Genomic DNA, 24,073 nt, shown 5'->3' with positions numbered 1-24,073 from the left:
AAAACTTCTTTTATTAAAAAAAAGGGGAATAAATACCCCACCTATCCTTTGGTATGTCCTAACTTAGAAATTTAAAATGTACATCTTAACCACTGCCAGACATAGTTTGAACCAAATTATTATCAATAGAGGAAAAAACAGGGGAAAAACAAAGCTCCAACCGGATTTCCTCCATTTCTTTTACAGAATGTTAAATGCATACCCAAGCAACAATATTTATACATACTACAATTGCTTAAATTAGGTTAGTTTGTCCATAAAGTCTCTTGCCTTCTCCGATGTATCAAAGAGATGCATGGATCCATCTAAGGTGATCCGAAGCACTGCCGGATATCTCAGGGAGTACTGAATCCCAAGCTCCTTCAGTCTTCTCTTGATACCATTGTACGATTTTCGTTTCTGGATCACTGCCGCTGAAAAGTCCTGAAAAAACATATCTTAGACCCCTCGTAAATTAGGGCCTTTGGATCCTTCCCCTGGAGTCTGGAAGCCTCCATGACTCTCTCCTTATCCCGGTAATGATGGAACTGCACCAGGAAAGGACGAGGGCGTTGACCCAGACCCGACCTCCGTGCTGCAACCCGGTGAGCCCTCTCTATCTTCAATCCTCTCATGCCAGTCTCCCAGTCAAGGAATTTTGGAAGCCAATCGTCAACAAATTCTGCACGCCGCTCACCTTTCTTATCCTCAGGCAGACCGATGATCCAAATGTTTTTTCTCCTGCCCCTGTTTATGGGCTACTTTCTTGAAAATTTTTGAGTGGGTCTCGCCTGGTTCCATTACAAGTGATCCCAAGTAAGATGAAGTCTGACACCTCCAAATGCTGTCACATGCCATGACAAATGATGATATCATGAGCATGTCTTGTGAAAAGCATATTGACATACTGACTGTAAAATATAATACAATTGTCAAGACACAAATTTCACTAAATTGGATAAGGTATGAGAAAGCTATCAGTCTCTGTATAACAGTCAATGCCTTCAGGAGAGAAGGGAGGAGAAATTGCTAAGCCAAAGAAATATACATTAAAAAGGTAAATGGAAAATGGAATTTGGAAAAGTCAGTTTCATGAACAGACTATAAATGTTGCAATCATATTGGAAAGCAAATCAATATCTGACTAAATTTAGAGCAAAGTCATAGAGTCATAGAGTTATTGAGATGTACATCACGGAAACAGACCCTTCGGTCCAACTCGTCCATGATGACCAGATATCCCCACCCAATCTAGTCCCACCTGCCAGCACCTGGCCCATAAGTAAATTGGAGATTTAAATTTATGAGAGAAAGACTCTATTCCAAGTCAAACTTCACTGAAAGAACAGAAATATGGGAAGTAGATATCCTTGACCATTGCAGACAATCCATGTAGTAACAAAGAAGATGCACAATTTGGCTAATTTAAACTAATTTGGCAGGGGGATGGGATCCGGACTTGTAGTCCAGCAAGTAGGCTAGCTGTTTGTCAGGATGTCCAAGAATGTAGGGAGGCTGTGAAGAAGGTAGCACTGACAGGGAATACTTGCGGACACAGAGATGGGTTCAAGTGCGTATATTTCAATGCAAGGAATATCAGAAATAAGGTGGGTGAACTTAAGGCGTGGATCGGTACCTGGGACTACGATGTTGTGGCCATCACGGAAACGTGGATAGAAGAGGGACAGGAATGGTTGTTGGAGGTTCCTGGTTACAGATGTTTCAGTAAGATTCAGTAAGTGAGGGTGGTAAAAAAGGAGGGGGGGGGGTGGCGTTGCTAATTAGAAATGGTATAACGGCTGCAGAAAGGCAGTTCGAGGGGGATCTGCCTTTGGAGGTAGTATGGGCTGAAGTCAGAAATAGGACAGGTGCCGTCACCTTGTTGGGTGTTTACTATAGGCCCCCCAGTAGCAGCAGAGATGTGGAGAAACAGATTGGGAAACAGATTTTGGAAAGGTGCAGAAGCCACAGGGTAGTAGTCATGGGCGATTTCAACTTCCCAAATATTGATTGGAAGCTCTTTAGATCAAGTAGATTGGATGGGGCGGTGTTTGCGCAGTGTGTCCAGGAAGCTTTTCTAACTCAGTATGTAGATTGTCCGACCAGAGGGGAGGCCATATTGGATTTGGTACTCGGTAATGAACCGGGACAAGTGATGGGCTTGTTAGTGGGTGAACATTTTGGTGATGGTGACCACAATTCTGTGACTTTCACCTTGGTTATGGAGAGAGATAGGTGCGTGCAACAGAGTAGGTTTTACAATTGGCGGAAGGGTAATTACGATGCTGTAAGACAGGATCTGAGGAGCATAAGTTGGGAGCATAGGCTGTCAGGGAAGGATGTTGTGGAAATGTGGAACTTTTTCAAGGAACAGATACGACGTGTCCTTGATATGTATGTACCTGTCAGGCAGGAAAGAAATGATCGTGTGAGGGAACCTTGGTTGACGAGGGAGGTTGAATGTCTTGTAAAGAGGAAGAAGGAGGCTTACATAAGGTTGAGGAAACAGGTTTCAGACAGAGCAGTGGAGGGATACAGGATAGCCAGAAGGGACCTGAAGAAAGGGATTAGGAGAGCTAAGAGAGGGCATGAAAAATCTTTGGCGGATAGGATCAAGGATAACCCAAAGGCATTTTATGCGTATGTGAGAAACATGAGAATGACGAGAACGAGGGTAGGTCTGATCAAGGACAGTAGTGGGAGACTGTGTATTGAGTCGGAAGAGATAGGAGAGGTCTTGAATGAGTACTTTTCTTCAGTATTTACGAATGAGAGGGACCGTATTGTTGAAGAGGAGAGTGTGAAATGGACTGGTAAGCTAGAGGAGATACTTGTTAGGAAGGAAGATGTGTTGGACATTTTGAACAACTTGAGGATAGACAAGTCCCCCGGGCCTGACGGGATATATCCTAGGATTATGTGGGAAGCAAGAGAGGAAATTGCAGTACCGTTGGCAATGATCTTTTCGTCTTCACTGTCAACGGGGGTGGTACCAGGGGACTGGAGAGTGGCGAATGTTGTGCCCCTGTTCAAAAAAGGGAATAGGGATAACCCCGGGAATTACAGGCCAGTTAGTCTTACTTCGGTGGTAGGCAAAGTAATGGAAAGGATACTGAGGGATAGGATTTATGAGTATCTGGAAAGACACTGCTTGATTAGGGACAGCCAGCACGGATTTGTGAAGGGTAGGTCTTGCCTTACAAGTCTTATTGAATTCTTTGAGGAGGTGACCAAGCATGTGGATGAGGGTAGAGCAGTGGATGTAGTATACATGGATTTTAGTAAGGCATTTGATAAGGTTCCCCATGGTAGGCTTATGTGGAAAGACAGGAGGCATGGGATAGAGGGAAATTTGGCCAATTGGATAGAAAACTGGCTAACCGGTCGAAGTCAGAGAGTGGTGGTAGATGGTAAATATTCAGCCTGGAGCCCAGTTACAAGTGGAGTTCCGCACGGATCAGTTCTGGGTCCTCTGCTGTTTGTAATTTTTATTAATGACTTGGATGAGGGAGTTGAAGGGTGGGTCAGTAAATTTGCAGATGATACGAAGATTGGTGGAGTTGTGGATAGTGAGGAGAGCTGTTGTCGGCTGCAAAGGGACTTAGATATGATGCAGAACTGGGCTGAGGAGTGGCAGATGGAGTTCAACCCTGCCAAGTGTGAGGTTGTCCATTTTGGAAAGACAAATAAGAATGTGGAATACAGGGTTAACGGTAGGGTTCTTAGTGAGGTGGAGGAACAGAGGGATCTTGGGGTCTATGTTTATAGATCTTTTAAAGTTGCCACTCAGGTGGATAGAGCTTGTAAGAAGGCCTATGGTGTATTAGCGTTCATTAGCAGAGGGATTGAATTCAAGAGTCGTGAAGTGATGTTGGAGCTGTACAGGACCTTGGTTAGGCCACATTTGGAGTACTGTGTGCAGTTCTGGTCGCCTCACTTTAGGAAAGATGTGGAGGCTTTGGAGAGGGTGCAGAGAAGATTTACCAGGATGTTGCCTGGAATGGAGAATAGGTCATACGAGGATAGGTTGAGAGTGCTAGGCCTTTTCTCGTTGGAACGGCGAAGGATGAGGGGTGACTTGATAGAGGTTTATAAGATGATCAGAGGAATAGATAGAGTAGACAGTCAGAAACTTTTTCCCCGGGGTACAACAGAGTGTTACAAGGGGACATAAATTTAAGGTGAAGGGTGGAAGGTATAGGGGAGATGTCAGGGGTGGCTTCTTTACCCAGAGAGTGGTGGGGGCATGGAATGCGCTGCCTGTGGGATGGTAGAGTCAGAATCTTTGGTGACCTTTAAGCGGCAATTGGATAGGTACATGGATGGGTGCTTAAGCTAGGACAAATGTTCGGCACAACATCGTGGGCCGAAGGGTCTGTTCTGTGCTGTATTGTTCTATGTTCTAATTAAAACTTCCTTTATCCTCTAAGGGCTGTTTTTACTCCACTTCCCATTTCCCCTGAAAGCAACACCTGAGTCTTCACTGATCGCAAAGATTAGGTTAGATTAAATTACTTACAGTGTGGAAACAGGCCCTTTGGCCCAACAAGTCCACACCGACCCGCCGAAGCGCAACTCACCCAGACCCATTACCCTACATTTACACCTTTACCTAACACTACAGGCAATTTAGCATGGCCAATTCACCTAACCTGCACATTTATGTGATTGTGGGAAGAAACCAGAGCAAGCCCACACAGACACGGGGAGAATGTGCAAATTCCACACAGTGAGTCGCCTGAGGCGGGAATTGAACCCGGGTCTCTGGCGCTGTGAGGCAGCAGTGCTAACCATTGTGCCACCGTGCCATCCACTGAAGAGCAAACTGGAATATAAGCTTCAAAAATAGTCATTAATGTGTCTCTTGAAGTGGTCAAACAGTTTATACACTGCACCATGCTGAAAAAAACTCAAATTTTTTCAAATTTATTACTCCAAGAATTGAACAAGCTGCTCGAAATGTTTGGAAATGACATACGCAAAAAGCATCACCATTTGAACTTGCCATAGCAATGTCAAATGGCTGGTGTAAAATACAAAAAACAACTTGATATTATTGGACCAAAACACAACTGGAAGTAGGGTGGGGTAATAATCACAAGGGACAGGACAGAGGGGAACAACTGAGGAAGGGTGAGAAAACATTCTACTTATAAACTCGAGAATGACTATCCATCAATTATTCCCACAGGACTTAAACAGAGGAGGGAGTTCAACTTTGAAAGAATAGAGACTCTTTTGATTGAGTTAATAATGTGACATGATAGCAATACAGTGTGTAGAGGTCACAATGCACATATTCTATTATAACAAATTGTAGTGTGGTACAGTTAGGTGAATTCTGAAGAAATTTGCCCAGAAGTACGCAGAGGGTGGTGTGTGTATGTAATGAGCTGCCAGATAAGTGGTGGAGGCTGGTACAATTGCAACATTTAAGAGGCATTTGTATGGGTATATGAATAGGAAGGGTTTGGAGGGATATGGGCCGGGTGCTGGCAGGTGGGACTAGATTGGGTTGGGATATCTGGTCGACATGGACAGGTAGGACCGAAGGGTCTATTTCCGTGCTGTCAATCTCTATGATTCTATGACTCTAAGTGTCATATTTGAGAGTCTCATTTCCATCCAGCACATGGAGGGAATAAACTAGTGCATTTTTTTTTATTTTGGAGGCGAGTTAATTTCAAATAATAAACTGAACTGAATGTTTGCGAAAGATTTGGACTCTAGATGGTTGTTATGTTACAATGCAGACCTGTCAAGTCTTAGAGTATCAACTTAGAGTGATGGTTATTCCAGTGTAATTGTGGCAGAGTGAGAATGTCTGACTTTGCCAAGGTCTCCTGGGCCACAGTACATTAGGTTTCTGAGCAGATACTTATCTGTTGCCAATCATAGCACATCATGGACAATTTCTGATGCAGGGCTAGAAGTTCACTGAAGAGCAAACTCACCGCTGAAAGCCCAGAGTGTGCTCTGCATTTAAGTGTAACATTGAGTCTTCCAAACCATCAAGACACTGATTAGCCCCACGTTACACCCAAGTTACCACAACATCCAGGACTGGATCAAAGGAAAGGACAGATTGTGGAGATTCCAAACTGCAATTTCCTTCCCTTGACCCCAACTATGTCATCTTTCTCTTAGCTTCAGCTGCACTTGTACATTCTCTGCAACGCAGCAGAGTCCAAACTTCCATTTTTCCTAGTTTATATTCCAAATGAATTTATATGCAGTCTTTACATCATGTATGGGGGCTATTTTGGTGTTATGAATAATCACTCTGTCAGTTCCACTACAATACTAGCTGTGGGTCAGTATTAGAACAGCCTCCTCTGATTAAAGAAGTTGTGAGTTTAAATTTTGGGGTGGCATGTTGGCTCAGTGGTTAGCACTGCTGCCTCACAGCGTCAGGGACCTGCGTTCAATTCCAGCCTCAGGCTAGTGTCTGTGATAGTTTGCACATTCTCCCTGAATCTGTCCGGGTTTCCTCCAGGTGCTCTGGTTTCTTCACACAGTCTAAAAATGTGTAGGTTAGGTGGATTGGTCAGGGGTAAATGTAGAGTAATAGAGTAGGGGAATGGATCTGGGTGGGGAGCTCTTCAGAGGGTCGGTGTGGACTTGTTGGGCCGAATGGCCTGTTTCCATGCTGTAGGGATTCTATGACTTCCACTTGTGGAAATAATGTGGTTCACTGCAGTATTAAGCAATGTTGCGCTGTCAAATGTGCCATCTTTTGGAGGGGACATTAAACTGACGCCCCATATGCTCTCTCAGGTGTTATATAACAGATTACATTTTATTATTATGAGGAAACACTCTCTGGTGTCCCAGCCAATATTTATCCCTCACTGAACAGCACTAAAAATAAATGAACTGATCATGGCCTCTTTGCCAGCTGTATAAATTGGCTGCAGTATTCCCTTCATTATGGCATTGAAAATGCACTTTAACAAGTATGTCACTCACTTAAACGTACATTGGGCCATCCTGAGGAGAAACCAGTCTTTTTCACATCAATGGTGCGGATGTGGAATCAATCTCTATACAGCATATTTCAGTGAATTCTACCCTTCTAAAATGTGGAATCCAATAGCCTGTTGACATCATGTGACAGTCCTCAGAAACACCAAGGTGAAGCAAACAGGCTGCACTCTAGAGACCTGGATGCCAGAGGAGCTGCGTCCAATGGGAACTGCTAAAGGCAGTACTGCACCCACCAGCAATGTAAACAAAGCTCACCTTTCACTCATGGGTAATGGAAACAGAGCAGGTGCTCTGACTGAGCTTTCACAATAACTGCCAACAAGCTGCAATTTTTCATCACCATTGACAAGAAAATGGCTCACCAGGAGTTTATCAAACAAGAATTGAGACCAATGGAGTTATTACTACACTCGACCAAATGAGGTGAAAGAATTGGACTTTAAGAAAAGCAATAAAAGGGGTATAATGAGGTAGAAAGGCAGAACCAGAGAGAGGGAGGAAAAGCTAAAGACAGGGATAGTCGAAGACATAATGGCTGATAGTGGAGTGTTTAAAATTGAGTCCAGGCAAGACATAAAGCTATAAGAAGCTATCCTTGGAATACATATATGGTAAAGATGCTGATGAAGGAAGACAAGCCATTGTAAATTATTGTCTATCAACAACAGGATGAATAGAAATGAAATGAGGTGACAGCAGTCCCACCCAGCTGCCTGATCATGAAGAGACATTGAAGGAGGATGGTGTGACCAATCAGCTAAAAGCTGCAGACAAGTTAAAATAGATGAGGAAGGATATGAGAACTCCCTCAAGAAGCTGGAGTAGGCCATTCAGGACTTCAGGCCTACTCCACCATCCAGTAAGGTCATGGCTGATCTGATTCTAACCTCCAATCTAGAATTTACACCTACCCTTCATAATCTTTAATACCTTTGCTGACCAAGAATCTATCCACCTTGCCTTGAGAAGATTCAAAGCCTTTTCAGGAAGAGAGTTCCAAAGACTCACAGCCCTCCAAGAGAAAGAAATTTGCCCTATATCTGTTTTAAATAGGTGACCCTTGACTTTTAAACTATGTCTCCTAATTCTAGCTCCTTTCATTAGAAGAAATATCTTCTCCATATCAATCCTTTCATGACTGCTCAGGATCTTATAAGCGTCACTCAAGTCAGGATCTTTAAATCAAGATCTTATGGGTTTTGCATCCAGTTGTAAATGGTGGTGTACAATTAACTAACTCACTGGAGGAGGACACTCCACAAATATCCCCATTATCAATGATGGAAGAGTAAAGCACGTCAATGAAAAAGATAAGGTTGAAATATTCACCACAATCTTCAACCAGAGGAGCTGATTGGATGATCCATGTCAGCCTCCTCCACTGGTGCCAACATCAGTAATCCCCAGCCAATCCAATTCACTCCATGTGATATCAAGAAATGGTTGGAGGCACTGAATACTGCAAAAGCCACAGGACTAACCCTAACTCTAATGCCTAACACTATTGATTACTAATGCCATCACCTGTAAGCCTTTTGTCAAGTTACACAGCATCCTAATTTGACAATTTAATGTCATTCCTTCATTCCCAATGGTTCAGGCTCCTGGAAGGTTTGTGGATGGTGTGGAGGGCTGTTGCAATGGGACATTGACAAGATGCAGAGCTGGGCTGAGAAGTAGCAAATGGAGTTCAACCTGGAAAAGTGTGACGTGCTTCAATTTAGAAGGTAGAATTTGAATGCAGATTGCAGACCCCTGTCTGGACTGTAGGGGCATGTCTTCTGAAGAAAGGTTGAGGGAGCTAGGGCTTTTCTCACTGAAGTGAAGAAGGACGAAAGGTGACTTGGTAGATGTGTACAAGATAATGAGAGGCACAGAATGGATAGCCAGAGACATTTTCCCAGGGCAGAAATGGCTATCATGAGGGGCACAATTTTAAGGTGACTGGATGAAGGTTTAGGGGAAGTGTCAGAGGCAGGTTCTTTACACAGTGAGTGAGGGATGCGTGGAATGCACTGTCCGCAGTGGTAGTAGAGTCAGGTACATTAGGGACATTTAAGTAACTCTTGGATAGACATATGGATGATAGTAAAATGAAGGGTATGTAGGTAAGTTTGATCTTAGAGTAGGATAAAAGGTTGGCACAACACTGGGCCGAAGGGCCTGTACTATGCTGTACTATTCTATGTTCTATAACAGCACTACAGACAGTCTGCAGTGATTTAAAAGGGCAACTCATTGTCACTTCTGTAAGGTCAATTAGGGAAAGGCAATAAATTCTGTCCTTGCCAGTAACAGTCAAATCACACCCTTGTGAGTCAGAAGGTTGTGAAATGAATTCAGTTGAGCTGGTATACAGAGAGGGAACAGGGTATCATTGGAATGTTGTCTCTCAGATAAGATGTTAAGCCAGGTCTGCTCTCTTAGGTGGATACAAAAGATTCTGTGCACCATTTTGAAGACCTTTGTGAAGTTTCCTGGCTAATATTTACCCCTAAGTTCTGTCAAAGGTTCATGATATGTTCTTATTTCAGGCGAAACCTGGATTTTTATAGAATCCCTACAGTTTGGAAACAGGCCATTTGGCCCAACAAGTCCACAATGATGTAACCCAATCAGACCCATTCCCTTACCCTACATTTTCCTGCGACTAATGCACCTAACCAACCCATCCCTGAACACGATGGGCAATTTAGCATGGCCACTTCACCTAACCTGCACACCTTTGGACTGTGGGAGGAAACCCACGCAAACACAGGGAGAATGGGCAAACTCCACACAGACAGTCACGCAAGGGTGGAATTGAACCCAGGTCCTTGGTGCTGTGAGGCAGCAGTGCTAACCACTTAGCCATCGTGTGGGCCAGGTGGACTGCAAAGTGGACAGAGCCATGTAAGGTTTTAAGTTTGATTTATGCTTCAATATCGAAGAAGGGGAGACATAGGATGGAATCCTCCCAGGCCCTGAACGATGTGGGCCATCATGAGAAGTTTGGGAAAATCCGGAGAGATGTCAAACGAATGGCAATTGGCATCCAACTAACACCAGCCTCATCACCTCATCATGGCACACCTGTAATCCATGTCTGCATTTCAATGTGGCACCTTGGGATGCACTGGCACCTCTCATTGCAATGCTGTTGCCAGACTTTGTTGCAGGAATTGGCACCCAGATTAGACCAGAGCACACATTTGGGCTATTTGCTTGCTTTCTGAGCATTCACTCAGTTTGTGCCTACCTTGATACTCACAGTATCCCTGCCGAGCTGTGTCTTTTTATGCTCTGGCCTCTGAGCCAGGACTTATAGGATCACAGTATTTTTGTCTTAATTTGCTATTTAATGCAGACACAAAGCTAGGCAGCTTGTTGTGGTTGGCAGCAGTGATCATTTAAAGAGTTGAATGTATCAATAATGCTGTGTGGCACAGTGTTAAGTTAGTCCTCACCCTTGCGTGATGTACCAGCATTGTAAGCGACAAATACATTGCATGTACTTCAAACAAACAGCCATTGAGAGGAGTGGTCCTCAATCAAGTCAAGGGAGACATCCTTTAATCAGTGGATCCCAACATAGTAAGTCAAGGACAGCCTCCAATAACAGACCAGCAGCTTGGCATTGTCAAATGGTTGCTTAAGGTGATCATAGTACCTCTTCAGCCTGGGGAGTGGGCCCAGTACAACCAGTTCGGGGAACTGAGGGAACACAGCTGGGGGTTTGTATGAATATCAATCAGGGGACTGGTGCCTCATTGTTCAGGGCTATCCAGCTAAGTTATTGAGATACTGGGTTTTAGTCACTAGTGGGGTCTATTAACCAAACATTCAGGGGACTTATCAGGGGCCAGTGCTGTAGGGATGGAGGATGGGGAGCATAATTGTGGGATTGGAATCAGATCATTGGGTTGCAGAGGGATTGCAATAATGGGAAGGTGGAGAGGTGTAACTCATTATAAAAGATGGAGGGGGTAGCGGACTGATGGGAAAGAGGTAATGCAGGAGGGAGCGTCCTTGACTGTAAGTAATAGACTACTGGTCTATGCACATATCCTCTGAGCCTGCTGGCCCTGATTCTCCTTGATACTTCCCAACCTGGCAGCTGGATGCTCACATGCCTGAGGCATCAGGTTCCAAAGCTGCAGTACTACAGCCTTTGTGTCAGGTTACCTAGTGCCCTCCCACCTCCCTGACAAGCCTGCCTGCTGCTCTCATATCTGCTTGTGCATTTATACCAAGTCCCAAATCACCAACACCACAGGATCCTCTCCTGCCTGATCCTGAGGAGGTGCCTGGTCTCCAGCAGTCCTCCCAGTGCTAAGAACTTCCTTGACCAGTTATGGAGTTCTTGCATTGAGGTGCTCAGCAGCAGGGTCCTGCCAAATTTAATCTGAGAAAACTTGCCAGGCTTTGCAGGGAGAAAGCACCCATGAAACTTGAGGAAAGCCGATTCTTAGCCAATTTCTGGTAGAGTCAGCCCATTCTTTAGCTTCATTCGAAATTCTTGAGTTCTGTAAGAAACATCGGGTTCTCTGGAAACATGCATTTAAATGAGGCTTTTTGAAATACCTTTGAGGTGAATGGTTCAGTGCTTTAGAAAACAAAGAGTTTAGCTTAGCAACAAGATGTCCTCTTACACAGGGAGGCGGAGACAGAAATAAGTTTCCTTTTAGAAGGGAGACAAAATCATCCAGAAGTTCTGAGAAGATGCAGATTTCTTTCAGAGAGAGAAGCAGATCACTCAGAAAGAAAAGGACTGTAACATCAGTATAGTTTAGCAGTCTACAAAACAGTCAGAAGAAAAGAAGCCCAGATTACCCTAGAAGTTAGCAAGAGAAGCAGATAGCTTTAAGGAGCCAGAGAGGAAGAAATTTACAAGGCTGTTAAATACACAGGTTTGAGGAACATATGTTAAGGAGGAAGTGAGCTGTGTTACCAGTTTGTTTAAGGGACTTTATGAATAGACATTAACCATTTAAACCATATGAATAAGATAGCATAGAATGAATACAGAAATCTATCAGAAGCAAAGTATAGTCTTGCCAACTGGACAATTAAAGTGGAACTTAAAGTGGAAGCAAGGTGACTCTTCACTGAAGTTTGAGTATCTGTCAGGTTGTTGTTCAGGATAAAAAGGGGTTTTTCACTTGAAGGTTTATTGAACTCACAATGCCTCACCACAAATTATTGCTGAAGTGAAAGAAATAATAATAGTGAAGAGGAGATTATTTATGTTCTTGAAGAAGGAATATTAGAAATGAAGGAAGGAGCTAAGAAATAGGATTGAATCATGCTGCATGTGGCAAGAGGAATTGGGCATCACACTCAAGATATGAAAGTGTTGCAATTATTCAGCACCTTATAAAGTACTTAAGATACATCACAAAGTGTTTCATAGACAACAAATTAAATTTCTGAAATACCATAACTGTTAACACGTACAAACATCAAGGCAGCCAATGTCACCACACGCAGCAACTGAGCAAATTATTCAATAAGCAATTTCTGGAGATTTTGGTTGAGGGAGGAATTTTGGGCAGGACTCCAGTTCTTTGTACAAGGTTATTTATGTTTTAGATTTTTAAAAACCTATTATTATGATACTTTTATTTTAAATTATTCTGGTGGATAAATCTCAGTTCCTCAGTGTTTTGGTTGCGCCTGCCTTTGGCATCATCTGTTCTTGTGGTGTTGGGAATTAATTTGGGTCAATAAACCGAGTTTATTTGAGTCAATAAACTTAGTTTGTTTATTGCTTTTGGACAATGAGCTATCTTATGTCTCCTTAGATCTACCAATCTTTAAAACTGGGAAACTATCATGACACATCTGACTGGAAGATTCACTGCATTGATTGCATATGGGCGAATTTTCTAATGAGGAGTGGTTGAGTGGGTTGGGCTTGTACTCATTGGAGTTTAGAATAATGAAAGAAGATTTTATTGAAAACTGTCAGATTCACAGGGGACTTTACAGGGTAGATATGGAAAATTTGTCACCCCTTGTGGGAGAGTCCAGCAGCAGAGGACATCATCTCAGTATAATTTAACACAGAGATGAGGGGAGGAAGTTTTTATCTCAGTCAGTGGAATTCTTTACCACACAGGGCTGTTTTACTGGATTGTTAAGTATATTAAAGGCTTAGATGGAGAGGTTTTTTAATTAGTAAGGGAATCAGGGATTATGGGGATAAGGCAGGAAAGCAGAGGTGAGGATGATGAGATTAGCCATGATCTCATTGAATGGTTAAGCAGACTTGATCAGCCAATGGTTAGCACTGCTGCCTCAGAGCACCAGTGACTTGGGTTTGATTCTGGCCTTGGGCGACTGTCTGTGTGGAGTTTGTACATTCTCCCCGTGTCTGCGTGGGTTTCCTCTGGGTGCTCCGGTTTCCTCCCCCATTCCAAAGGATGTGCAGGTCAGGGTGAATTGGCCATGCTAAATTGCACATAGTGTTAGGTGCATTAGTCAGGGGTAAATGTCAGGAAATGAGTCTGGGTGGGTTACTGTTTGGAGGGTCATTGTGATCACGTTGGGCTGAAGGGCCTGTTTCCACATTGTAGGGAATTTAATCTAAAAATGGCCTATTTCTGTATGATCTTATGGAAGTTTAGAATATGGAATGAATTCATTAAACATGAAAGGGAATAATGATACAACAACAATTTATATTTATGTAATATTTTTAAAGTAAAAAAAACCCTAAATTGATTACTAGAAATATCATAAAATCAGGTGATCAAAAACTTGATTAAAGCTGTATTAAATATTTCTGGTTATAAGATATGCAGAAAAGTTAGGAAAGCGAAAAAACTATGGGATTTTGGTTAAGGAAAGCAAAGCAGTAGTGAAGAAAGAGGATGATTCAGAGGGTTCAAGAACAGAACTAATTTGGCTAGAACTAAGGAAATAAGGGTACAATTACATTGCATGGTGTAATGTACAGATGACAAACTAATGGAAAGGATATAGAGGAATGAGTCTACAAGGAAATTACAAAGAGGTGTACAAAGAGGTAGTTATAATGGAGGACTTTAATAACCCGAATATTGACTGGGATAATGGTAATGTAAGGGACAGCAAGGGACCAGCTCTCCAGATAATTTGTAACCAACCTGTTTAAGGAAGTCATTAAGTGGGATTTGATCCCAGGCCTCCTTGCCCAGAGGTAGGGACTTTACCATTGCACAAAACCTGTAATAGAATCCTTACAGTGTGGAAACAGGCCATTACCCCAACAAGTCCACACTAATGCTCTGAGGAGCATCCTATCCAGACTCATCCTCCTACCCTATCCCTGCAACCCCCATGGCTATTCCATCTAGCCGACACATCCCCAGACAACTACGGGCAATTTAGCATGGCCAATCCACCTAACCTGCACACCTTTGGACTGTGGGAGGGAACTGGAGCACCCGGAGGAAACTCACACAGACATGGGGAGAATGTATAAACTCCACACAGTCACCTGAGGCTGGAATTGAACCCAGGTCCCTGATGTTATGAGGCAGCAGTGCTAACCACTGAGCCACCATGCTGTATTTCTACATGCATTTCCAGATTGTGTTCAGGAGAAATCCCTATCTGAGACTGTATCTGAGGAGCAGGAGAATCAACGTTTTGGGCAAAAGCCCTTCATCAGGAATGAGGCCTCGGATGCTGCCTGACCTGCTGTGCTTTTCCAACACCACACTCTCGACTCTGATCTCCAGCATCTGCAGTCCTCATTTTTTTCCTCGAATTCCCTATATGTCCAGTCCAACAAGGAAGGAATCATTTCAAGGTCTGGAGTTTGGGAATGAGGTAGGCTGGTTGGATCAAGTGATCATGGGTACATTTAGGGGAGTACGATCATTGTATCATAAGGTTTAGGATGACAGTAGAAAATGGTAGCAATCCAGCATGAGAATAATCAATAGGCAGAGAGTGGACATCAATGGGAAAGAACAGAGCTGGGCTGGATAGATTGGATTTTAGATTAGAGTGGTGCTGGAAAAGCACAGCAGTTCAGGCAGCATCCAAGGAGCAGTAAAATCGACATTTTGAGCAAAATTTCCTGATGAAGGGCTTTTGCCGAAACGTCGATTTTCCTGCTCCTCGGATGCTGCCTGAACTGCTGTGCTTTTCCAGCACCACTCTAATCTAAACTCTGGTTTCCAGCATCTGCAGTCATTGTTTTTACCTGGATAGATTGGAACCAAAGATTGGTAAAAAAACAGTAACTGAACAATTGACTACCTTCAAAGAGGAGAGAGTTTAGATACAGTCAAGGTATAGTCCCTCAAAAGAGTAAGATAGGAAAACAAATCCAGAACTCAGTAGGTTACCAAAGGAGATAGAAATTAAGTTAAAAAAGAAAAATATGTTCCTATGACAGATGTGAGGTCGAACAAATGGTTGGGAAACTGAATACAGAATGTTCCAAAGGCAGGTAAAACAACAAATGTAAAAAGCAAAGAAGGATAATGTGAAAAGACTGGCAGCTGACATAAAAGGAAATCCCAAAGTCCTGTATTGGCACATCAGTAGTAAAAGGGTGGTAAAAGGGCTGATTAAAGACCAAATAGAGGATTTACACTTTGAGACAAGAGTATGACTGGATATTAAATATATACTCCTCACCTGCCTTTACCTACAAAGCAGATACTGCCCAGTCCATGGTGACAGAAAAGGAAACACAGTCATTAAAAGAGTTTAAAATCGATAAGGAGGTATAGGAAAGAGTGTTGCCACATAACTAATATGACACCAGAACTGAATAAAATGCACTTAAAATTGTTGAAGGATGTGTTAGAGTAGAAGTTACAGAGGCACTGATAATTATCTTTCAATTTTCCTTGGGTTTAAAGGTGGTGCCAGAAGATTGGAGAATTGAAAATAATTATGCACTTTTAAAGGTCGGCCTAGCAATTAGACTAGGAGAATCGACGTTTCGGGCATGAGCCCTTCTTCAGGAATGAGGAAAGTGTGCCAAGCAGGCTAAGATAAAAGGTAGGGAGGAGGGACCCCAAGTCCCTCCTCCCTACCTTTTATCTTAGCCCCAAGTTCCTCCTCCCTACCTTTTATCTTAGCCCCAAGTTCCTCCTCCCTACCTTTTATCTTAACCCCAAGTTCCTCCTCCCTACCTTTTATCTTAACCCCAAGTCCCTCCTCCCTACCTTTTATCTTAGCCCCAAGTCCCTCCTCCCTACCTTTTATCTTAGCCTGCTTGGCACACTTTCCTCATTCCTGAAGAAGGGCTCATGCCCGAAACGTCGATTCTCCTGCTCTTTGGATGCTGCCTGACCTGCTGCGCTTTTCCAGCAACACATTTTCAGCTCTGATCTCCAGCATCTGCAGTCCTCACTTTCTCCTAGCAATTAGACTAGTCAGTTTAACTTTGGTGGTGGAAAGTCTCCAGAAACAATTATTCAGGATAGAATTAATAGTCTCAGGGAAAATGTAGATTGACTCTGAAAAGCCAATATAGCTTTGCTAAGGGAAAAATGTGTGTAACTGTCTTGCTGGAGCTTTTAAAGTGAGATACTAGAGGGAGTTGATGAGGGTAATGCTATTGATGTTGTGTCCAAAAGGCATTCAATACAGTGCTACTCAAAGGACTTGTGAGGAAAGTGATCGGTGATGGGATAAAAGGTAAAGTAGCAATGTGGATACAAAATTTGCTCAGGGGTAGAAAACAGTGGGCAGAGTTTTCCCAGGCCCTAAACAATGTGGGCTTTAGTTAGAACCTTGGGAAAATCAGGTGAGATGTCCTTTCTTTATCTCAACACCAACAGGCTGCATCAAAATGTCTAAAGGACTTAACTGCTAGACTGGTTAGTGAGGGAATCAACAAGAAGGAAAATATACTTGACCTCATCCTTACCAATCTGCTGGCTGCAGATACATCTTGTTCTTCACTGTATCAGTAAAAGTGACTACTGCACTGTCCTTGTGGAGACCAAGTCCCATCTTCACATTGTGACGTGTGGCATTGTGTGGTGTGGCACTATCACTATGCAAAATGGGACAGACTTCAAATAGAGCTAGCAACTGGGCATTCTTGAGGGGCTGTGGGCCACCAACAGCAACAGAATTCGAGCACAATCTGTAACCTCATGGCCCATCATATACCCCATTCGAGCATTTTAATCAAGCCAGGAGATCAACACTGGCTCAATGGAGAATGCAGGAGGGCATGCCAGGAGGAGCACCAGGCAAATCTGAAGATGAGGTGTCATCCTGGTGAAGCCACCAAACAGACTACTCGCATGCCAAACAGTACAAGCACAAGTGATAGAGTTAATGATCCCTCAACCAATGGATCAGATCTAAGTTCTTCAGTCCTGCCACCTTGTGGTGGACAATTAAACAACTCACTGGAAGAAGAGGCTCTATAAATACCTCTACCCTCAGTGATGGAAGAGCCCAATACATCAATGCAAAAAATACAGCTGAAACATTTGCAGCCATCCTCAACTGGAAATATCAAGTTGATTATCCATCTCAGCACCTTGCAGTGGTCTCCAGCATCACAAATGCCAGTCTTCCGTCAATTCGATTCATTCCACGTGATACCATGAAATAGTTGGAGACACAAGATATTGCAAAGGCTATGGAGCCCAGACAACATTCTAGCAATTGTACTGAAGACTTGTGTTCCAGAACTTGCTACTCCCCTAGCCAAGCTGTTCCAGTACAATTACACCACTGGCATCTACCCCCCAAAAAGGGAAATTGCCTAGGTATGTCCAGCACACAAAAAACAGTTCAAATCCAACCTGCACCATTATCACCCCAGAAGTCTACTCTCATTCATTAGTCCAATTCATTCATCAGTAAAGTGATGGAAGGTGTCATCAATAGTGCTTTCAAGTAGCATTTGCTTAGCAATGACCTGCTCAGTGATGCCCAGTTTGGGCACTGCCAGGGCCACTCAGCTGCTGACCACAGGTTCAATATGGACAAAAAAACTGAATTCCAGGTGTGAGTGATAGCCTTGATATCATTCGGAAGCAATGGGAATCAGGGCAATCTCTCTGCTGGTTGAAGTCACACCTGGCTCATAGGAAGATGGTTCTGGTTGTTGGAGGTCAGTCATTTCAGCTCCAGGTCATCTCTGCAAGAATTCCTCAGGGTAGTGTCCTAGGCCCAACCACCTTCAGCTGCTTCATCAATGACCTTCCCTCCATCATAAGGTCAGAAATGGGGATTTTCATTGATGTTTACACAATGTTCAGCACCATTTGCGACTCCACAGACACTGAAGCAGTCCGTATTCAAATATAACAAGATCTGGACAATATGCAGGCTTGGGCTGACAAGTGGCAAATAATATTCATGCAACACAAATACCAGGCAATGACTATCTCCAATAAGACTCAATCTAATCACCGCCCCTTGACATTCAATTGTGTTACCATCAGCAGCAATACTACTGATACTGCAGCAAGTAACTCACCTCCTGACTCACCAAAGCCTGTCTATCATCTATATGGCATAAGTCAGGCGTGTAATGGCCAACTCTCCACTTGCCTGGATGTATGTGCAGCTCCAACAACACTCAAGAAGCTCGATACCATCCAAGACAAAGCAGCAGTGTGTGCTACTGAGAAGATGCTCTGCAGAAATTCAGCAATACCTTTCAAACCATGACCACCATCTTCCAGAAGATCAGGGGCAGCAGATACATGAGAACATCACCCCCGCAAGTTTCCCAGCAAGCCACTCACCATCCTGACTTGGAATTATATCACCATTCGTCCACTGTTACTGGCCAAAAATCCTGTAATTCCTTCTCTAAGAGCATTGCAGGTTTACCTCTAGCACATGGACTGCAGCAGGTCAAAAAGATAGCTCACCACCACCTTCTCAAAGGCAACCAGAGATGATGGGCAAAAATGCTGATCCAGCCAGCAAAGACTATATCCCAAGAGTTGGATGTTGAAGTGTCATTGTTGCCGGTGAGCAAGGAGAGGCTATTAGCCTGGATTGTCACCCATCATTTCCCTTATTAAGCACACCTCATTATGATGTGGTCTCCTGTTCCTCCCCCTTGCCACTGGGTAGAAATTAGAAGATGAGAATTCCTGACATGTAAATTCGATTGGGTACCTGGCAACTGCAGTTTCTCTGCATCTCCATCTTTGACACCTGGCATCAACATCTCAGAGCACACTCCATGGCAATAAGTGAACGCACTTCTTTTCCATGGACAGTGGTTTCTGACTTGTACCAGCCTCTCCATGTCATCAAGTCATAGGGAGTACAGCAAAGGAAAAGGCCCTTCAGCCTATTGTGCCCACATTGGTCAAACAGAACCACCTAACCATTCTAATCGTATTTTACAGCACTGGCCCAGAGTCTTGTATGCCTTGGCATTGCACATCTAAATACTTCTTCAATGTTACGAGGGTTTCTGGCTCTACCATCCTTACAGGCAGTCAGTTCCAGATTTCCACCACCTACCAGGTGATAAAATTTTACCTCATATCTCCTCCAAACTGACAGCTCTTACCTTAAATCTGTACCCTCATGGCACATCTCCAATCCATTTATAGTACTCTTATAGAGTCATACAATATGGAAGCAGACCCTTTAGTCCAACTCATGCATGCCGACCAAGTTTTCCCAAGCTAAACTAATCCACTTGCTTGCGTTTGGCCCATATCCCTCTAAACCATTCCTATTCATGTACCTTTGCACTGTCCTGCACTTCTCCTGGTGCAGAACGTGTTCCCTACTCTTATACTCCAACCCCCTTGAAATAAGGGTCAACATTCCACTGGCCTTCCTGATTACCTGCTTCACCTCTGTGCTAGTTTTCTGTGTTTCATGCACAAGTCCCCCCCAAGTCCCTTTGTGCTGCAGCTTTCTAAAGTTTTCCTCCATTTTAAATAATACTCCGTTTTTTTTAAAATTAGATTCCCTGCAGTGTGGAAACAAGCCCTTTGGCCCAATAAGTCCACACCGACCCTCCGAAGAGTAACCTGTCCAGACCCATTTCCCTCTGACTAATGCACTTAATGCTATCAGCAATTTAGAATGGCCAATCTTTAGGCTGTGGGAGCACCCGGAGGAAACTCCCGCAGACATGGGGAAAATGTACAAACTCCACACAGATAGACCTCCAAGGCTGGAATTGAACCTGGGTTTCTGGTGCTGTGAGGCAGCAGTGCTAACCACTGAACCATTGTGCCACCCCTGTTCTTTTGTTCTTCCTTCCAAAATGAACTTCACATTTCCCCACATTATACTGCATTTACCAACATTTTGCCCACTTGCCTAACCTATTAATATCTCTCTGTAATCAATGACATACTCATTAATGACATAACTTAAAGGTCTTTGCCACGTTCCCTGGGAGCTGCTGTCAAGCCTATCTTTGGAGAATTCTCCTGTTCCTGCTGTGTTGAAGAGGCCAGATTCCTTACAAAGGTGGTGACAGGAGAAAGGGCCACTCTCGGCAACCTTGGCCGATGCCTCCACATCCCTTTGGCTGAGACTGAGCACAGACACACAGCAACGTTCTCATTGCCCAGGCAGAGCAGACAATAGGCCTCCTGAAGAGGACGGTCCGCTGCTTGAATTGGTCGAGGGGGCCTTACAATCCAATTCAGACAGTGTACTCCTGGAATACCGTGCTCTGCAAAACTCGTGCAATTCTAGTCTCCTTTCTATCAGAAAGATGTTGTGAAACTTGAAAGAACTCAGAAAAGATTTATAAGGATGTTGCCAGGGTTGGAGGATTGAAACTATAGAGAGAGGCTGAATAGGCTGGGGCTGTTTTCCCTGGAGCGTCAGAGGCTGAGGGGTGACCTTATAGAGGTTTACAAAATCAGAGGGGCATGGATAGGATAAATAGACAAAATCTTTTCCCTGGGGTGGGGGAGTCCAGAACTAGAGGGCATAGGTTTAGGGTGAGAGGGGAAAGATATAAAAGAGACCTAACGGATAGCTTTTTCAAGCAGAGGGTGGTACGTGTATGGAATGAGCTGCCAGAGGAAGTGGTGGAGACTGGTATAATTGCAACATTTAAAAGGCATCTGGATGTGTATATGAATAGGAAGGGTTTGGAGGGATATGGGCCGGGTGCTGGCAGGTGGAACTAGATTGAGGTGGGATATCAGGTTGGCATGGATAAGTTGGACCGAAGGGTCTGTTTCCTGCCATACATCTCTATGACTCTAAAGAGGGGATGTGACAGAGGCTGATGAGCTGGGAGAAACGGAGTAGCCTTCCGAGGAGGACGAGAACATTGATTTTATGCATGATGGAATGAAGCAGTGTCTAGCATGACAAGACTTAATTGACATGCCGTTCCAGTAGATTAGTTCTGGGTGCAGTTATCATTCATTGACTATAAAATTGTTGGTGCATGCAAGCAGTTGTTTCTGTTCCAAGAGACAAATGCAGCTTCTGTTTATGTGATTTCTATTCGCTTTTCGTGATTGTAAATAAAAGTGAATGTTTTGAAGTGATTGGAGGCTTTCCTGTGTGTATTAGTCCCACATTGAACAATTAGAAGATGCCTGGGCTCGTGATAGCTGTGAGGAGAGAGTAACAGAGTCTTAGACAGGGTTGTAAGTTGAGATATGACTAAGGATGGGTAAGCTGTGTGGCTTGGTTCTTAAACCTCAATTGAGCTGGGCATGTGCAGTTGTCTGTGCAAGGAAGTGTCAGCCGTGCCACCCATGTATTCTGAGAAGAGTTGGTTTGTGGATGTTGTTACACTATATTTATGAAGGGCAATTCTGATCTGCCAACATTTGACTGGGTGCATGGTTGGTGTCCAGTATAGTTCTGGCACCATGAATCCCAGGACATCCCTACAGCGAGAGGTACTTCCATCTCCAGCACGTGTGAGAATCAAGCAAACATTAGACAAGGGTACAATTCCTAATTAACAAGGAGTTTGAGATAACCATGGGAGTAAACTCTCCATAAAACTGGATGAAAAAACTTTGCCAATTTCTATTTTAAAAATCAGATCAGAGAGTAATGGTTAATCAGTATGGTTTTAGAGCTGCAAGGTTTGTAGTGGAGTTCCCCTGGGATCACTATTGACATGCTTGCTTTCTCTGATATTAATATATAAATTATCTGATCTTCATGGGCAGGGGACAATTTCAAAGTTAGTGGACAACACCTGAGAGAATTGTAAACTGTAATTAGGACAATGTAGAACTTCTGGTGGTGGATGAAGATCGATGCAGAGAAGTGTGAGGTGATGCACTTTAATATAAGGATCAAGAAGAGACAGTATGAAATAAAGGGTACTATTCTGAAGGTGTATAGGAGCGGAGAGACCTGGATATTTGGTGTACGTAGGTCAATAAAGGTGGTAGGATAAGTAAAGAAATATGTTAAAGCAAACAGTAGTTTGGACTTCATAAATAGAGGCTCAGGGTACAAGAACAGGAGATTATGCTGACCACATAAAGGACACTGGTTAGACCTCAGCTGGAATATTGTGTACAATCTGGGCAGTGCAGTATAGGAGTGATGTGAATGCATTGGAGACAGTGTTGAAGAGTGGTTCCAGGAATGGTTCCAGAACAAGAATGGTTCCAGGAAGGAAACATTTCAGTTATGAGGAAATACAAAGGAAGCTCGATTATCCGAACGAGATGGGCAGGCACTATTTCATTCGGATAATCGATTATTTGGATAATCGATTTTACCTTAAACGAGGGAAGCCATATTGATCTAATGCTGTGCTCTACTGGAGAATTTGTTTAAATCTATAATTTTAATGAGTCTGCCATTTAAACAAACTAATCCTTGCAGTCTGCAAATTACAGATTAAAATGGAAGGACTTACCATCACATAAATACTGTAGAACAAAGCTCAGCATTAAACAAGATCCCAAACAGCTTCCACGATTGCAAGACCAGTTGTCAGTTTCCGGGAATGCAGTCTTGTGATAGAAAGACAGAAGCAGCGCCTCCCGCATGCATTTACATTCTCAGCCATTTTTTTCATGAACGGCCCGGTAAAGTGACAGGAATACCCTCTACTGCCAAATCACACTTTTGCAAAGGGCTGCGTAACTAACCCTTACCTAAAAAAAATCCAGTCACTGATGCTTGAGCTGCTTGTGTTTCTTGTTTTCACCAGCGTTTTCACATCTTCTTCAGTACAGGTAAATCAAATATACTTACCGTTTTGATGTAACGTTTTTGTGGGATCTTGAAATCCTCTTCAGATTACCCAAAATTCGGATAATCGATATTCGGATAACCAAGGTTCCCCTGTATTGGAGAAGTCCTGTATTGGACAGGAGAAGACTAAGAAGAGATTTATTAAGTTTTTAAATCATGAGAGTTTGCATAAAGTGGATAGGGAGAAACCATTCCATGTGTAAACAGATAAATGGCACCGCTGGCACAGTTTAAAGTGTTTTGCAAAATTAGCAAACGCAAGGTGAGAAAACTGTTTCACACAATGAGTTGTTATGGTCTGGAATGCACTGCCTGGAATTGTAGTGAAGGCAGGTTCATTTGAGGCATTCAAGAGGACATCAACTGAATATTTAAATAGAAACAATGTGCAGGGTTACGGGGAAAGGCATGAGAGTAGCACTATGTTATAATGCTCACAAGATGGGCTGAATGGCTTCCTTCTGCACTGTAACCACTTGGTAATTTTGTGACATGCAGGCGTCAAGGTGAATTTTAAAGGAGAAAAGTGAAGAGGTACAGGGAGAGAATTACAGAGTTTGGAGCCTAGAATCGCAAGGCCATGTTTATAGATTGATTAAAATCACAAATCCTCAATAAGTCATAATGAGGTAAGTCAAATATCTCAGGGGGCTGTGGGGCTGAAGGGAGTTACAGAGGTAGGAGGGACAAGGTTATGGACGAATTTAAAAACAAGGATGAGAATTTTAAAATCCAGCCCAGGAGAAAGATATGCATTTATACCCTGTCATGCTGATCCCTGATCATCCAGGATGGTTTACAGCCAATGAAGTATCATCCAGATTATACACTCCAGTCTCTGGAATGGGACACAAAGCCATAACTTTAAGGTACGGCTGAAACCTAATATATCAGGGTGTTGTTTAGTTATAATAGGAATTCTTTTATCTGAATTTTCAAAGAGACAAAATATAAACAATTGCAATTCCTG

This window comes from Chiloscyllium plagiosum, unplaced genomic scaffold (assembly GCF_037043375.1).
Source record: "Chiloscyllium plagiosum isolate Xiang-an unplaced genomic scaffold, Cpla_swu_hap1 HiC_scaffold_39, whole genome shotgun sequence".
Lineage (NCBI taxonomy): Eukaryota > Metazoa > Chordata > Chondrichthyes > Orectolobiformes > Hemiscylliidae > Chiloscyllium > Chiloscyllium plagiosum.
The sequence above is the reverse complement of the archived record's forward strand: the minus strand, read 5'-3'. Positions refer to the sequence as shown.